The 18,959-nt window shown below is 40.7% G+C and overlaps 1 protein-coding gene across 13 annotated transcripts in view; it reads left to right on the top strand.

Annotated features, from left to right (window-relative positions):
• Positions 1 to 982: 982 nt before the first annotated feature.
• The window catches only part of PRRC2C (proline rich coiled-coil 2C), a 108,481-nt gene continuing 90,504 nt past the window's right edge, over positions 983 to 18,959 (top strand). For 10 of the 13 annotated variants that reach the window (XR_004032608.1, XM_030823981.1, XM_030823978.1 and 7 more), the window contains exon 1: positions 983 to 1,210. The gene's annotated coding sequence lies outside the window, so the exon portion shown is untranslated. The remainder of the gene's footprint in view (positions 1,211 to 18,959) is intronic. The other 3 variants (XM_030823979.1, XM_030823982.1, XM_003258873.4) reach the window with 2 other exon arrangements.

The raw sequence follows: 18,959 nt of genomic DNA, 5'->3' as shown, positions 1-18,959 counted from the left end.
GCTTTTTTTCTTTTTAATTTTTTTGCAGAGGTAGGGTCTCACCATGTTGCCCAGATTGGTCTTGAACTCCTGGTCTCAAGCAATCCTTTTGCCTTGACCTACCAAAGTATTAGTATTACAGGCATGAGCCACCAAGCAAGTCCAGACTTTTCTACTTCAAATTAATATTAGTGGGAAGGGAGGTGTTCATAATTTACCTCTCTTTATTATTTCATTTATTCTAACATTGCTACAGTGAGAATTCCATGCACATACAGCAGCTACTAGCGGGGAAGATCGTTCAGACCAGAAGTGGTAAGAAATCCTTGAATTTTAAATATGTCATAGGTAGTTCACAAAGAGGACAAAAGATACCATTTCCTGAACATTCGCCATCTGTTCTGACATAATATTATCATCATTGTAGTCTCCCACTTCCAGATACAGTCATCTGTCTATGTTACACTTGCCTAGTAAAAGCCAGCATGGGTGAATCTTACTATTCCACGGAGCTGAACACTGTGCTGGAGAGATCATATAAATAAACTGAATGGCTTATCTCACATCCATAATCAGAAACTTAAAAAGTGCTCTCAGCAGTCCATGCTACTCTGTTCCTCACACTAGTTTTACTTTCACTGTCTGTGATAACATTTCAATACAGCAAGACTTCTCAGCTTGCCCCAAATTCACTGAGAACATACTGGCAAACTGCTGGTTCAACCACTTACGCATCCACCCACCAGACATAAGAGTGCTCATTTCACTGAGGCTTATTATCAACTTGTAAACGTGGTCAATTCAAGACTTCTTGGAAAGGTCTCAGGTCCAAGCTTTGTCCTGAAAAGATAATTCTGATTGCAGAAACTCCCTCCGTCCAGCAGGAAGCGCCAGCACCCTCTGCCAGGGTTGGGCCGCCACGGAGGCTTCACGTGATCCGGCCGCCTCTGCGCAGGAGTGTGGTCTTGCGGAGATTTGCCCTACGTACTTAGCGTCATGACGTAGTACGTAGGGGCTGGCTAGCCGCCATCTTGCTTCTTTTTCTCGCTCGCTGGCTCCCTCTCGGGAAGCTGCGAAAGTGCTTTGGCGGTTTGTCCATCCGCAGCTTCGGCTTTTCCAGTCCGGTGGCCCTTCCGGCCACCCCTTTAACCCCAGCTTTCCCTCCCCCTTCTTTCGATCAGAGATCGGCGGAGACCCTCGAAGTGCGCAAACTTGACACTCACCCTGACCGGTAAGGAAAGCGAGGGTGTGGGGGCCGCGATCAAAGAGGGCCCCATCGGGAACGGCCAGAGTGCGGCCTGGGGCGTGGGAGCGCACCCAGACTCTGGCGCCCGGAGGCTAGGGGGCCGCGTGGAGAGGGCCTTGGGTCCGGGCATTTCCCTTCTCTTTGGTTACCATCATCTCTGTGTCTGGGGAAGTCGGCCTCCAGCTTGGGGAGCGGGAAACCGGAGTCAGACCCGCCCCATGTGGTCTGCAGCGGGAGTTCTGGACCGGTCTGTCTTGCTCCCACCCAGACTCCAGTCCTGGCCCTGCGAGGGGATTACGCATGTTGCCGGGTAAGCGAAGGGGGTTTCCGTCTTCCTGGACTGGCGGACGTGTAGTCTTTTTTTTTTTTTTTTTTTTTTTAAGTGTCGGGTATGCTTTCCCCAAACAACTGAAGGACTCAGCCGGGGCCTTCACTGTCTACCTCTCCCTGTGTAGTGAGGGTGGGACTTGCAATGAGCAATGTATGGGAGGGTTTGGTTTAAAGACCTGATTAGATGAGAGGCTCTTCGGGGAATCAAGACCAACCCTACTTCCGCTAGGGAAGTGCTGCCCAACTCCAGAGAAGGATTTGTGTAGTCTTTTCACACTGTAGGCCGCTCCATCCTCTAACTTGCGTGGTGAATCTCGGTAACTCCCTGTCTTTGAGATAGCATTGATATTGGTGGTGTTAGGGTAAAGGCCCCGTTTTAGGACTGAAGAAAAGGGCATGGGGCCAATAGAGACATTGATAGAGTCTCCCCTCCTTTGCATGAGAGGAGTACCTTTAATTTAAAGGGATGTATGTGTGTTTTAACATTATTTGGGATCTTTTGAGGGTCTGACATGCCTGATGCTTGCTGGCTTATAAAGCTACCCGGATTTCCGCATTGGCTGGTTTTCAGCCTGGGTTCATAGATTCGTACCTCGTTAGAGTACTTAGAATTGTACAGTAGGCGGCTCTGCTGTAAGATTTTCATTTGGAATGCACCAGAAGAATCGGAGGATTTTTTTATTGTTGAGTCCTTAATAGCTTACTCCTGCAAATAAAAATAATAGGGTGATATGAAGCACCTACCAAGCCTAACCCCAGCATTTTTCAAAACTAGATTTCACCTCCCATATTGGTAATTAAGATGCTGCTTTGACTGGAGCCATTTTTAGGTGTGTGTCACAGATGCACTGCAGCATCTTTTCTGGCTCACCCCAAATGCATTGATCCCCTAAAAAATTAGGAATAAATTGAACTTGAATTTTGTCTTTAGCATGTAGTCAAATAGTAATTCTCTCCTTTTCTGTAAGTGGATTTTCAGAATATAGCCTTTTTAAGTGATTTTGTTTGCTCTGCTTAGCTTATGTGTGGCTGTTCTCCATTAGGTGACCTTTTGCTATACACTGAGCACAGTAATAAGCCCTTTTCATACATATTTTTTTTTTTAATCTCCACAACAGACCTTTGAGAGAAGTGCTATTATGATCATCCCCATTTTACAGATGAGGAAATGAAATCTGAGAGAGTAGTCTAACCAAGGTCACATAGCAGTTATTGGTGGTATTGTGTAGGTTCAATTCCATACTGTCTGAACCCAAAGGGGATGCTCTAAACCTTCAACCTGCTTTGTAAATTATAAACTACAGTAACTAAATAAGATAGAGCATTATTAACTAGTAGTTTTTCTTTAGTTTGACTAGTATATGAATATTGTTGCATGCTAAGGTTAAAGTGTTGAAAGTTGTAAAAATGGAATATACCCACTTTGGAGGTGGGGTAGAGGCTAATTTTTTTGCGTCCTTTTCTATTTGAGTGCTTAGAGATAACTTAAAACTAACTCTACCATGTCATAGATACAATTTTTAAATTTGGGCATCTGATCTATATTATTGGTAGAATACTCCCTCATCTGTAAAATGGTAATGATAATAGGACTTCCCTCAAAGGCCTATTATAGGAGTAAAAAAAGATAATGGATAATATATGTAAAGGGCCTATTACTATGCTTAGTGCATAGTGAAAGGTTAACTAATAATGGGGGGAGAGTGGTAGGATATTGGTAGAAGAAAACACTCTTCTTCCAAGCAATAAATAATCTGTAAATTCTCAGGGTGATGTATATATTTCTTTAGGTACATAAGAAAATTTCACCCCCCTTATCCCTAATGTATCTATTTATATGCAGGATTTTGCTTCTTAGCGATTTCTTTATGCTCTACAGTAAATATCCCTGGGATGAGTATTTTGTTCATAGCTGAAAATGCAGAAGTTCTGGCTCATTCCAGCCACCTCTCTTCTTCTTACCCCCACCCCACCCTCTTTACTGATAAAATGTCTTTGATGATTATATTATATCCCTGTCTGCCTCCAAGTGCCACCCCTAAACACTGCTTCAGTTTGTTAGTTAGGTAACTTGTGTTTTAGATGCTATTTATGTCATATTTGTAAATGACAAGAATTGATCATTGGTAAAATGTTACATAAGTTAGTACAGAATTGTATTCTTACAGTGAAGGAGATACAAAAGTTGTGTCTGAGTTATGACACACTTTCATTTCGGTAAAGCGTGATTTTGTCACTTTATGAATAGGACAACACAATGAAAGCTTATCTCAGTCTGTGTTAATTGTTGCCTACAAGTCTGAGAGTTACTGTGTTAGTTTTATGAGTCATAACATTTTAAATTCCTCGCTAATCTCATCGATGCATCACCAGAACACCTTTGTGGATAAAAGCGTTCTGTAGAGAGGGTAGCTTTAGTAAATTTTCTATTTAGGAGACAGACCTAACTCTGTTGCCCTGGCTGGCCTCCAACTCCTGGGCTCAAGAGATTCTCCTGCCTCAGCCTCCCAAGTAGCTGGGACTAGAAGTGCCTACCATTGCTCCCAGCATTGCCAGTTACATTTCTAGTCCTTATTTTCCTCAAGATTATCAGAAAGCATGTTTTGGGGCCTGTGACTACATGTATTTGCTGGCAAATCCAGTCAAACAAGGACTGTTACTTAGTTTCAACCGGAAATTTTTGTCTGATTGGCAGACATGATTAGCTGATAACTAAGAGTCTGAACACAAGATTGCAAAGAAATTATTATGTGAATTATAGTCAGTGTGATATACTCACCCCTGTGTGGTGCTGCTATGTGCTCAACATTAAGGGAAGATGGGATGTCATTTGAGGAGCACATCTAGTATTTAAAAAACTACTGGGTATTATGTATGTAGCATACTACATAGCAATACGTACTACATACTATCTGGTAATTTTTCTATTTTCTGCATTCTAATATTAGTTTGTTTTCCTCTACTAGACTGTTTCCATGTCCTCATCACCTTGTATGGTGGTTGGCGTATACCTAGAGTTTATATATTATTGAATGAATGAGGGTCAGAAACACAAAATAATAGACCCACAAGATTAACTGATAAGTGTATTATTGGAGCAAAAGAAAATGCTGTCAGGTTTTTTTTCCTTTACCTCTAAGAATAGTATCACAGGTAACCTTCAAAGAGTTTGTGTTAAATAACATGCATTGTGAGATTTATTTACATCTGATTTTTAAAATTTTTAGCTTATTCAACAAAGATTAAAGATTCTTTTAATTTTGTAAGGCCCAGTGAATCAGAGCAATATGGCATTTGGTCCACTCCCAAGGTGTTCACAGCCTTAAGGATTGATGTTAAAAGTTATCATGTAGTCTTTGGATTCATGCCAGAAGACAAAAAGGTGTATAAGAAGGTAAGGGAAATTTGGTGCAGAAAATTACAGATAGTACAGATTGAGTGCCTAGTTGATTATAAGTGAAGCTGTGATGGCTAAGAAAAATCAAGAATGATTGTGATTATTAATATTTCTTGAGCACTTACTATGCCATGTTACTAAACTAAGACTATTTTGTGAATGATCTATTTAAATCCATATTTGCAGAAAGCCTAAAAGGAAGAGATTTAAGTAATTTGCTCAAAGTTGCTTAGCTTTTAAATGGTAGAAATGGCATTTGAATTATTGATCCAGAGCCTGAGTGCCTAACTCAACTACATAGGTTTCCTAGTGGCCAGTATTTTCCAAACTTAAATCATTCACAATTTCTGCTTCATCTCAAACCATCTGCCTGTTACTTAATATTTTTCTTCAATTCAACTTGCTGTCTTTTAATTAAATGAATTTAAAAGAATTTTTTTTTCTTTTTTTAGACGGAGTCTCACTCCATTGCCCAGGCTGGAGTGCAGTGGCACTGTCTTGGCTCACTACAACCTCTCCCTCCCATGTTCAAGTGATTCTCCTACCTCAGCTTCCTGAACAGCTGGGATTACAGGCGCCCGCCATTACGCCTGGCTAATTTTTGTATTTTTAGTAGAGATGGGGTTTCACCATGTTGTCAGACTGGTCTCGAACTCCTGACCTCGTGATCCACCCACCTTGGCCTCCCAAAGTGCTGGGATTACAGGCGTGAGCCACTGCATCCTGCCGTTTAAAAGGAAATTTTTATGATTATTTGGCGTTAGCTTCCCCCCAACATGTTTTAAAATAAACATGATTTTACATAATTTTCTATGGATCACTTAAAATCATCCAGTATACTACCAGTCTTTGTATTCCACCCTTTGGGACATTACTGCTGTAAGAAATGAATGCTGAATAGGATCAGGCCACAGGTATAGTTAATGAAAGTCGAAAGCCTAGAATGGAATAGATTGATAAAATAGGAAATGGCAGCATTACAGGAATAGAGATATGAATTAGAGTCTTAACTACATACTTGAGACAACCACTTTCATGATAAACTGCAAAGGAGTAGGTTTATTTAGATAGAGAAATGTAGTAGGATGTCTAGGACAGTCTATGGCAAGGGAAGAACAAGACAAAATAAGAAGGAAGTCACTATAGAAATCGGGGCAGAAGAGAATAATCTAAAAACAGGATTATTAGAGCTAAAAGTAGCAGAGTTCAGAAAAATATGTGACAAGTAGCCTTTGGATTTGGCTGTGATATCCTTGGTGACCTTAAAATAATCTAGGTCAAGTTACAAAAGTGAAAGATTAAAGGGGGAAGAGGGAAAATCTCTTGATTTTTGGACTCTAGACTAATTGTTTTAAAACCTAGGTTTAGTCCTTTTTGTCACTTTGTGCCAGCTGTTAATTTTGGGGCAAGTTAACCTGGCTTAAGTTTTAAATATATTGATTTGTGATATAAGGATAATATCCATTTCCCCTATCTCAGAGGACTATTGCAAAGATTACATTTATGTATTTCTATATATCTTCTGAATTTAATATTCTTTGATATTAAACAATATCAAGACATGAGTCTTGACCATATCTAAAGCAGAAAAGAGAACCACGAAAAGGGAAAATTAAAGATAAAGGGGAGGATAGGTTCCCTATAAAGTTGGAAGATCCCTTCTGAATAAATCTTGAGTCTGAAGGATAAGAGATGGACGCATGTATGTGGTTGGAGAATGGGTATCTCGGTAAGTTAATAGTTCAGTTTTTCTTCCCTGTTTGCCAGTGAACAATCTGAAGGTACAGGGCTGCTGTATATGGTTGTGCAGCTTGTATACTGCCCAAAGATGCTGGACTGAAAGAAGCAACAAGTCAGCCTGTGTTCTGCTTACAGAGTCCTGTGCCCTAGCTTAGGCCTTTCAGAGGAAACTGTGCCTCCACTTCTCTCTACAAGGCATCAGCTCCTTGCCAAAAGTGTCTGTATTTCCCCAGAAGGATGTATTTTTCCTAGTTACATAAAAGCCCTATGGAGAGCAACGGATGCTCTGAAAGACTCCTTAAGGAGACATATTAAGGATACATTGGCTGGGCGTGGTGGCTCACGCTTGTAATCCCAGCACTTTGGGAGGCGGAGGCGGGCGGATCACGAGGTCAGGAGATCGAGACCACGGTGAAACCCCGTCTCTACTAAAAATACAAAAAAAATTAGCCGGGCGTGGTGGCAGGCGCCTGTAGTCCCAGCTACTCGGAAAAAAAAAAAAGGATACATTTAGAACAACATCAAAAACAATTGGGAAATTGGAGAAATGGTGACCAAGGAACAAAAAGCTTTGAACTTTTTGCTGAGATGGGTTAGGTGGTTGGGCAAGTACAGAATTCTAATTTATCCAGTGTACTTTAAAGATCTGTATTACAGCTTATTAAATATTTTTATTAACCAAGAAACTATATTAAATATCATAGTTTATCATATTTCAAAGAGGAGTGATGAGAGTAAAACAATACTTAACACAATTTAATCTTATACAAAAACTTTGTAATTTGGGGGTTTAAATTAAAATTTAGATTTTTGGTCATGTGGCTGGTAGTTTCATATATAAGTAACTTTTTAATGTTAGGTTTTATAATTAAAGCTATATAAATTTTATAGCTCTTAATTGAAGAAGCATAATAGGGAAGGTACACAGTTACTTCTGAAGGTTAGGAAAGTGGAACAGAGGCATTTTATTTTGAAAACAGAAAGAGCACATTGAAAACAAAGGAGGCTTTAGACAGGTGACTTTTAAGTTTATATTTGGAAATTTGATTTGTGGTATACAGTTCTATAAGTTTTAGTACGTATGGATTTTTGTAGCCCCCACCACAACTAGGATACAGAATGTAGAAAGATAAAACATCTCCCAACTGTAGAACTAGAGTCTTCTGGCATTTTGGAGACAGGAAAATTCTCTTGAAGAAATAACTATTAAAGAGGGATGGAAAAAGCCAAGAATGGCCTAGCCATGCTGATTGTTTTCTGATCAGAAAGAAAAAATATTTTGATTATACTGTTATATTTATGACAAACTTGAACATAGAAAGAATTAAAGTAGGAGAAAGAAAAAGAAGGAGTTGGGTGTTGTGGCATGTGCCTGTGGTCTTAGCTACTTGGAAAGCTGAGGTGGGAGGATCTCTTGAGCCCAGGAGTTGTGGAGGGTAGCCCACTATGTGCTACATATGGACTGAGTGCACTAAATTCAGCATCAACAGGGTGTCCTGGGAGTGGGGGACTAACAGGTTGCCTGAGGAGGGGTGAACTGGTCTAGGCTGGCAACAGAGCAGTTTAAAACTCCCATGCTGATCAAGAGTGGGATAGCCACTGCACTCCAGCCTGGACAACATTAAGGTGACCCTGTTTCTTATTAAAAGCAAGAGAGTAGGGGAATTTATTTTATTTTATTTATTTATTTATTTATTTATTTACTTACTTACTTACTTACTTTGAGACAGAGTCTCTCTCTGTCGCCCAGGCTGGAGGCAGTGGTGCAATCTCGGCTCACTGCAACCTCTGCCTCCCAGGTTCAAGCAATTCTCCTGCCTCAGTCTCCCGAGTAGCTGGGATTACAGGTGTATACCAGCATGCCTGGCTAATCTTTGTATTTTTAGTAGAGATGGGGTTTCACCATCTTGGCCAGGCTGGTGCCGAACTCCTGACCTCAAATGATCCACCTGCCTCGCCCTCCCAAAGTGCTGGGATTACAAGGCGTGAGCCACTGCGCCCGCCCGGGGAATTTAAATAAAATAAAATAAAATAATACAAGAAGAGAAGGAAGGAGAGAAAGAAGGAAGGAAATAGGTTTACATGTCTTAAGATTGGATATTTCAGTGGTAGAAGAAGAGAGCCAATGATATGGAGGGATGTTAACCAATTCTCTACACTTAATAAATTTAAAATTAATATTCTGACTTTTAAAGGCAACCCTTTGGTCATCCGAAAGATTAACCATAATTCATGATGCTAGATGAACATCTTGGGACAAGTACTTCTCTTTCACTCCCATAACATTCAACATACTTTGGCCTTGCAAAAAACAAAGTTCAATTAACTGGATGGGGTGGCATGTACCTGTAGTCCTACCTCCTCAGAAGGGTGAGGTAGGAGGATCACTTGAGCTCAAGTTCAGGGTTGCAGTGATGGCACTGCTGCACTCCAGCATGGGTGATAGAGTAAAAACTCTTGAAAAGAAAAATAATAAATAAAGGTTGACTAAGAAATTATCTGTGCTTTGGGCCTGAAGGGATGGCTCACCCTGTAATCCCAACACTTTGGGAGGCCAAGGTGGGCAGATTACTTGAGGTCAGGAATTTGACACCAGCCTGGCCAACATGGTGAAACCCCGTCTCTACTAAAAATCCAAAAATTAGCCAGTTGTGGTGGCAGGTGTCTGTAACCCCAGCTACTCAGGAGGCTGAGGCAGGAGAATTGCTTGAGCCTGAGAGGTGGAGATCCTACCACTACACTCTAGCCTGGGCAACAGAGTAAGACGTCTCAAAAAAAAGAGAAGAAATTATCTATGCTTGGGTTTTTCTTTTTAATATATTAGTTTTGCAAATATTGATTACCACTTAAGCTTTTGTTATGGGCTTTACACTATTCTAAGAGCTTTATGCACACTTTGTTCATTAAATCTTATAATAGTATTGTAGTAGATATTATAGCCCACCCAGGTGAGGAAGTAAAAAATTTGAGATTAAGTAATTTGCCTGTGGTCACCTAGCTACTAGATATTAGAGCTAGAATTTAAACCAAAACAGTTTTAAGAGAAACAGTTGTGTAATTTTAACAATTTTTAAAACACATAAGTTGTTAAAAAGAATGCCCTGGCAATCACCTCATTAAGTAATCGGTAGACAGAACAGCTGTACTTTTTAAGGACAGCAGTTTTTAGTACAGAAAATTTGATAGCTACATTTCTGTTCTGATTGTTAAGGCTTTATCCTACCCCAGAAACTTAATTCACATGTTTCAGTTTCCAAGAACAGCCTGAGCCCTTCCACTAGCCTGATTAGAACTCCAACAGATTTATTTATATTACACTTTGTTTTTTAAAAAATGACCATTTTGGATGTTTTTGCTGAACTGCTATTTGTAGTAAAAGAATTCAACATATGGTGGTATTCTTAGCTTTACCATTATAGTGGCAAATGTACTCTTAAAATATTTGACCTTAGAATTACTAGTTCATTTTAACCACTAGAAATGGAAGAGACCTTGTAAGTGGCCAATTCAACTTCTTACTCAAAGCAAGAATTATCTTTATAATATTTCTGACAGGCTTACCTTGCTTTTGCTTGGATCCATCTGATGATTAGTAGGTCACTAGAGTCACCCCTTAACATTCACAAAGCATATATCCTAAGATCTTACAAATTTCCGTATTTAGCATTCAAACCTCTTCACTTTCTCCTTCCATGATCTACACTAGGATTTGGCCTCTTCACTGCTCTTCCCCACCCTGCCCTCCTCCCTCAAGAAAGAAACAGATGTCTCTTTGTAAGAGTTATTGTATCCCCTAAAAGAAAACAAAGCTCTGGGCATGGGGTCTCAGCATTAGGAGTGGTGAGGGATATCCAAGCTTATTTTCTAGATGCATACCTCATGGCATGTTAGTTACATTTTGTGCTTCAGCAAAATTACATGTCATTTCACAGCTCTTTGGGTTATTTGGCAAATTGTTAAAGTAATGCTATAAGTTTTAGTTTAATGTAACTTACTCACTTATGGATAAACTGAACAGTTTTTCCTTTGCATTCAGTCATTTGTTTGTTACTGTTTGTCTTAATGAAGCCTGGAGTTGAGCATAATACTCTAAACATAGTGTGACAAACATAAAATTCAGTGGAACTGTTATGACTCCAAATCTGTGCATTAGATTTCCAAGTCTTTATTCAAGTTATTAACATGGAAAAGGACAGGGTCCAACATATCCAGGCTAAATTATTTCATATTGACCACATTCTTTTAAATATAAAATGATTTTCTACATCAAACATTGTGTGATTCTCATTTGTATTAAGTTTATTTAAGGAGAAATATGTAAATGACTAGTACTTTCAGTAGTCTGTTTAAAAAATCAAGTGGATTGAGGGAAGGAAGTGACTAAATTTTTTTAAGGTTTATATTTTGTGGATGCTGATTCACTTGGAACTAGGAGTGTGGTGAATATTTGGGCTTTTTTATTTTAAATGGGCAATTTAGTTAAAATTTGAGTGATAAAATTCTGGTTTTTCAAGTTAATGCATCAGTCTCCCCTCATCATAGTTCAGGCTGCTATAACAAAATAGTATAGACTAGATGGCTTAAAAAACAAATTTATTTCTGACAGTTTTGGAGGCTGGAAGTCTGAGATCAGGGTGCCAGCATAGTAGTTCTGGTGAGGGCTCTTCCTAGCTTGCACACAGCCACCTTCTGACTGTATTCTCTAATGGAGAAGAGAGCAATTTCTGGTATCTCTTTTTATAAGGGCACTAATCCCCTCATGGCCCACACAACCTCATCTAAATCTAATTACCTCACCAAGGCCGCATCTCCAAAAATCAGCCCAGGGGATTTAGGGATTCAACATATGAATGTCAGGGGGGCACCCATCAGTCCATCAGCACCCCTGCCGCCTTTACGATTTTTAGAGCTTTGATTTTTGTGCCTTTTTTTTTTTTTTTTTTGCAGGGTCTCCCCCTGTTGCCAGGCTGGAGTACAGTGGTGCTATCTTGGCTCACTGCAGCCTCTGCCTACTGGTCGGTGCAAGCGATTCTCCTGCCTCAGCCTCTCTAGTAGCTGAGACTACAGGTGCATGCCACCACGCCCAGCTAATTTTTGTATTTTTAGTAGAGATGGTATTTTGCCATGTTGGCCAGGCTGGTCTCGAAGTCCTGACGTCAAGTGATCCACCTGCTTTGGCCTCCCACAGTGCTAGGATTACAGACGTGAGCCACCGTGCCTGGCCTGATTCTTATGTTTTTTACAAGTTACAAAAATAATACAAAGAATTTCCATATTCCTTCATTCAGATGCCCCACTTGTTAATATTTTACCATATTTACTTTATTATTTTCTGTATAGTATGCACATAGGCACACACACGCACTCTGTGCTTGGTTTTTAATAGCTGCTGTCTAAACCCTGTTGTCACCAGAAACTTTAAATTTATTTCACAAGCTCTTATTCCTTACTTGTACTACAAAATGACATTTCTAGCAGCGAATTGATACATTTGGGGCGTGTGTGTGTGTGTGTGTGTGTGTGTGTGTGTGTGTGTGTTTTGTTTTCACAAGGTCTCACTCTGTTACCCAGGCTAGAGTGCAGTGGTGCAATCATTGACTCACTGTAGCCTCAACCTCCCAGGCTCAAGTGATCCTCCTGCTTCAATCTCCTGGTTGGGACCACAGGCATGTGCCACCACACTTGGCTACTTTTTTTGGTAGAGACAGGGTCTCTCCATGCTGCTCAGGCTGGTCTCAAACTCCATTGCTCAAGCGATCCTCCCACCTCTGCCTCCCAGAGTGCTGGGATTACAAGCATGAGCCACCATGCCCCACCAATACATTTGTTAATAGAGATGTTGCTATGTTTTGTTGCTATTGTGTTTTATCTTTGATATCTTGTTCTATATTGTAATGCAATACCTTTGATAATGAAAACATGAATCATTTAGGGTCTCTTAAGTGACATTTATTGTTTTATATTTCAGTTTGTTAATTTCTTAAAATGAAAGTTCAATCCTGATTTTTTAAATAATGAGATTATGTTGGGCACTGGCTTTGAAGTCAGCCTGGATTTAATCTTGACTCTACCACTTTCCAGCTCTGTGTGTTTTGAGCAAATTACTTTACTTCTCTAAGATTGCTTCTTCATTGGTAATTTTCGGTGATTTAGGCTTTAAGCCCTTCTTAGTCCTAATCTGGTTTATATTTTTATTTTTATTTATTTATTTTGAGGCAGGGTCTTACTCCGTCTGTTGCCGAGGCTGTAATACAGTGGCACAGTCATGGCTCACTGTAGCCTCAACCTCCTAGGCTCAAGCGATCCTTCTGCCTCAGTCCCCTGAGCATCTGGGAGACGGGCATGTGCCACCAGGCCTGGCTAAATTTTATTTTTTGTAGAGATGAGGTCCCACCATGTTGCCCAGATTGGTCTTGAACTCCTGGGCTCAAGTGGTCCTCCCACCTTCGCCTTTCAAAGTGCTGGGATTACAGGTGTAAGCCACTGCGCCTGGCCCTAATCTGGTATTTTTACGTTATACTGTATCTTTAGAGCTCAGATTTTGGTGGGGCGGTGGGGAGATACAAGGTCTCCTGTCCCCCAGGCTGGAGTGCAGTGGCACAATCATGGCTCACTGTAGCCTCAACCTCCTAGGCTCCAGTGATCCTCCCATCTTGGCCTGCCGAGTAGCTGGGACTACAGGCATGAGCCACCATACCCAGTTAATTTTTTTTTTTTTTTTTTTTTTTTAAGAAAAGACAAAGTCTTGCTCTGTTGCCCAAGCTGGTCTTGAACTCCTGAGCTCAAGCAATCCTTCTGCCTCGGCTTCCAAAAGTTATGGAATTACAGGCGTGAGCCACTATGCCCTGCCAATAATTACTATTTTATTGCTAGAGCTTTTAGTCAGCCTTAACTGAAATCACCAGTCCTTTCTGCTCTCCTCCTCATTCTCTTATCGTAACTGCACAAACTTGGAAATACTGTGTACCCTTGCTCTCCAGCTTCTACTGGGCTTTCTTTTCTGTTTTTGAAGGGGAGACTGGGTCTTGCTTTATTGCCCAGCAGTTGCAAGCATTGCTCACTGCAGCCTTGAACTCCTGGGTTCAAATGGCCCTTCCACCTCAGCCTCCTGAGTAGCTGGGACAGGGACTATAAACATACTCTACCATACCCGGTCAATTGTTCATTTTGTATAGAGACCAAGATCTCTCACTAAGTTGCACAGGCTGATCTGGAGCTCCTGGGCTCAAGCATTCCTCCCTCCTTGGCCTCCCAAAGTGCTGGGATTATAGGCGTGAGCCATGACACTCAGCCCTACTAGCCTTTCAGTGCTTCTTGCCAATGTCTTGGCTGTCTTTCACATTCTCCCATTTGCTTTTCAAACCTTTTCCAGCCTCCTCAAATTTCTAAACTCTGCCTCCACTCAGTGGATGAGGAAAGCATGTCTCTTGTTCATCTGTTCCTAGCAGTGCCTGGTATATGGTAGACACTGGGTAAATATTTGTACAAGTGAATAGTGGAACTAATCATTTTGAGTTTGAAGTTCCGACAAGAAATGTAAGTGATGTTTTGTAGATCATTAAAACTGTGTGTCTAAAGATTGTAGCTTGAAGGAAAGTTTTGGAATTGTCCTTACTGATAATATTCAAAGCAGTGAACAACAGATGAGATGGCCAAAGGAGAAAGCACTTATTAATAGAAAACGGAGAGATGGGCTGGGCACGGTGGCTCACGCCTGTAATCTCAGCACTTTGGGATTACTACTCAGGAGGCCGAGGCAGGTGGATCACTTGAGGTCGGGAGTTCGAGACCAGCCTGGCCAACATGGTGAAACCCTGTCTCTACTAAAAATACAAAAATTAGCCGGACTTGGTGGCAGACACCTGTAATCCCAGCTACTCTGGAGGCTGAGGCAGGAGAATCGCTTGAACCTGGGAGGCAGAGATTTCAGTGAGCCAAGATCGTGCCACTGCACTCCAGCCTGGGTGACAAAGTGGGACTCAGAAAAAGACAAAACAGAAAAGGGAACGATGGCAAGAAGAGACAGAAAAAAAGTAACGAGGCTGAAAGCTGTCATAGTCTTGGAAACCGAAGAAAATGGTTTACATAGAAGCTATTTAACTTTTATATTTATATGTGATACTTGACTATTATCAATTAGTTAATACACATTATTTCCTAATTTACAAATGTTCTGTAAAACACTTGTAGAGTCTACTTCTCTGGAAATTGTTGTAGTTTATTTTTAATGTTAACTATTTAAATCTGGGGGACACTGTATTTTCCAGGGGAACTGAACTCTCATCATGAGAATAATGAGGAAAGAATGGTAAACAGAGCTTGGATATTTAGAAACCCATTGTGGCTAGAAAGAAAGTTACATCATTTAATTGAATTTAGCAAATTGCAATTTGCTAAAGTATGGGGGTTATTTTTCCAAATATACTAAATTTTCAGTATTACTTAAAATAAGGTTTTCAGTGTTAAAACTAGAATCTTATAGTTTTGAGTACCAAAGGAATTTGAGAGACCATAGCTAATCTCTTTAACAAATGTGGAAACCACTTAGACTTTTTTCTTCCAGATTTTCTCTTTTTTTTTTATTTTAATTTTTTTTATTTTTAGAGACAGAATCTTGCTGTGTCACCCAGGCTTGAGTGGACTGGTTTAATCATAGCTCACTGCAGCCTTGAACTTCTGCTCAGGCTGTCCTCCTAACTCAGCCTCTTAAGTAGCTTGGACTACCGGTACACACCACCATGCCTGGCTACTGTTTAGTTGTTTTGTTAGAGACAGTCTCACTATGTTGCCCAGGTTGTCTCCACAGAGTTTCAATCTGTGATAGCTATCCTTTCATGAAAACCGTCCTTTTGTTATCACTGTTCAGTGTCATTCTTTGATTTTAAAAGGTCAATGTATATATTAAACTGCTGCCTTCCAAATTTCTTTCAGACCTTTTGGAAACAATCTGCTTTAAAATCCCTGGCTTCCTTTTTTTTCCTCCTAAACTTCTTTCATTTCAGTACTTTTTGTTCCTCCCCCCAAAAATAAAACTGTTATTAACAACGTAATATTTGCTGTTCAAAATATGGAAAATGCAGATGCACATGTCTTATTTTGTTTTGTTTTTTGAGACAGGGTCTCACTCTCTTGGCCTAGGGTAGAGTGCAGTGGCGCCATCATGGCTCCTGCAGCCTCGACTTCCTGTGCTCCAGCAGTCCTCCCACCTCAGCCTCCTGAGTAGCTGGGACTGCAGGCGTGTGCCACCGTACCCAGCTAATTTATTTATTTTGATAGAGACAGGGTCTCACTACCAGTTCAGTCTGGTCTTGAACTCCTGGGCTCAAGTGATCCTCCTGACTTGGCCTCCCAAAGTGCTGGGATTACAGTCATGAGCTACTGTGTGAACAGGGCTCACTACAGCTTTGACCTCCTGGACTCAAAGCAGTCCTCCCTGCCTCAGCCTCCTGAGTAGCTGGGACTACAGGTACCCACCAGAACGCCCTGTTAATTTTTGTATTTTTTGTAGAAACAGTTTTGTCATGTTGCCCAGGCTGGTCTCAAACTCCTGAGCTCAAGTGATCTGCATGCCTTGGCCTCCCAAAGTGCTGGCATTACAGATGTGAGCCTCCACTCCCAGCTGAGGTGTACCTGTTTTGATACATCTAATTACAATGAAAAATGGTAGTTTCTTACCAGCATTGCTCAGTCAGTCATAGAACCTTGAATTTAAAATAATGATTTTCTCTTCCATAAACAGAGAAAGAAAGATGTGTTATTCAGAAGGTTTTGTTTTTACAGGCTGATCCTCTGCCCTTAATGATTGAGATTTTTAGATACATGGCAAGTAGGACAGTAATATAAAAAGTATTAACATTGTAAAAGTAATAAAAAAGCTTTTCAAAATTAAAATTGATATAGGTAGAGGGTATACTTATTTTGGTATCCTCTATAACTGTGTAGACGGGTTTCAAAATCAGAGCTGGCAAGCTGAAGACAAATGCTACTGAGCATGCTGTTTCAAGGGTTTTGGGATTACTAATTATGTAAATTGTACCATTTTGTTACTTAAATGTGGTTATGCTGAGTGCATCTGTGCCTACTCAGCAATTGAGATTTTTTTTTTACTAGCTTTTTCCTCCAGTGGCTTTTCTTGCCATTAAAACCTTTTTGGTTTTTTTATTGCAAATGAGAGATGGGGGTCTTGCTGGTATTGCCCAGGCTGGACTTGAACTTAAGTAATCATCCCACCCCTGCCTTCTCAGTAGCTGGGACTCCAGGCATACGCCACCACGCCCAGCTTTTTTTGTGGCATTTAGAATAAACTCAAGGGTAACATTTCTAATCCAAGGCTCTGCAAAATGTGACTTTTGCCTACTCTGATTTCATCTCCTGCCTGTCTCCCTGAGACATGACTTTTACACTTGAACATTCTTAGATTGAAATTGGTTTGCTTTTCAGTGGTTCTCAACTGTGGCTACAGTTTAGAGACACTTGGGGAACTTTTCAAAAAATACTGTTGCCAGGCCTGGCCCCAGAAATTCTGATTTAATTGCCTGGCATGGGACCTTGGCATACAATATTTTTTCAAAACCTTGGATAACTGTGAAGCCTAAGTTGAAAACCACTGATTGGTTTTCCTTAACTCCTGTCCCCTTTTCAGAGAGGTCTTCTGGATCTTTGCTATCCTATCCAAAGTCCCCTTTACCTCTTTGCTGCCCCTTTTTACCCAGTTGAGTTTTTCATTCCCACATTTTTATTTACTTGTTTATTGTTTTGTTAAAAGTTCCATGAAGGCAGGGGCATCATCTGTATTTTCATAACATATCCTAATATCTGAAACACCAAAAAAGGCTTGTTTCTGTGTAACCTGTAGAGAATTGTTTTGCTAAATTATATTTTAGAGAACATACTAACTACTCTAGTAGGCCTTAAAAGGACGTTGATGGTTGTTGTTATTGAGATGGAGTTTTGCTCCAGGTGCAGGCTGGAGTACAAAGGCTCGATCTTGGCTCACTGCAACCTCTACTTCCTGGGTTCAAGTGATTCTCCTGCCTCAGCCTCCTGACTACCTGGGATTACAGGCGTGCACCACCACACCTGGCTAGTTTTTATACTTTTAGTAGAGACGGGGTTTCACCATGTTGGCAGAACTGGTCTCAAACTCCTGACCTCAAATGATTCACCTGCCTTGGCCTCCCAAAGTGCTGGGATTACAGCATGAGCCACCACGCCCAGCCGACATTGGTTTTGTTATCTAAGGTTTTAATGTCCAATGGCAAAGGCATTTAAGAGAGAAGTAAATACTTTATCCCTTGGAAACAGTGTTACAGGTGTGGGTTAGGTTCCCATGCAAGTGCACAAAAATTAGAGGCATTACCATAAACACCTTTGGTGGTAGAAGGAGGCTTATTGATAATGATAGAGTGCTCAGTGAATGTTCATATAAATGTGTTTGTAGGCCGGGTGCGGTGGCTCACACCTGTAATCTCAGCACTTTGGGAGGATGAGGCAAGTGGATCACCTGAGGTCAGGAGTTGGAGACCAGCCTAGCCAACATGACAAAACCCCATCTCTACTAAAAGTACAGAAATTAGCCAAGCGTGGTGGCACGTGCCTGTAGTCCCAGCTACTTGGGAGGCTGAGGCAGGAGAATCACTTGAACCCGGGAGGCGGAGGTTGCTGTGAGCCAAGATCACGCCACTGCACTCCAGCCTGAGTAACTGAGTGAGACTCTATCTCAAAAAAAAAAAAAGAAAAGAAAAGAAACTGCCAAATTGTTTTTCAAAGTGATTGTGCTATTTACATTTCCAGTTCTTTAATATTCTTTCCAAAACCTGATATAATCATTCTATAATTTTAGCAATTGTATTGGATGTGTGGAGGTATTTTATTTTGGTTTAAATTTGCATTTCCCAAATACAAATGATGCTGAGTGTATTAGTTTGTTCTCACACGGCTAAAGACATACCCAAGACTGGGCAGTTCATAAAGTAAAGAGGTTTAGTTGACTCACAGTTCCACATGGCTGGGGCGGCCTCACAATCATGGCAGAAGGCAAAGAGGAGCAAAGCTGCTTCTTACATGGCAGCAGGCAAAGAGAGAGAACTTGTACAGGGAAACTTCCCTTTATAAAACCATCAGATCTCTTTAGAATTATTCACTATCACGAGAACAGCACAGGAAAAACCCGTCCCCATGATTCAGTTACCTTCCACCTGGTCCTTCCCATGACATGTGGGAATTGAGGGAGGTACAATTCAAGATGAGATTTGGTTGGGGACACAG

Source organism: Nomascus leucogenys, chromosome 12 (genome assembly GCF_006542625.1).
Source record: "Nomascus leucogenys isolate Asia chromosome 12, Asia_NLE_v1, whole genome shotgun sequence".
NCBI lineage: Eukaryota > Metazoa > Chordata > Mammalia > Primates > Hylobatidae > Nomascus > Nomascus leucogenys.
Note: the sequence above shows the minus strand (reverse complement) of the source record. Positions and strands in the feature narration are given on the sequence as shown.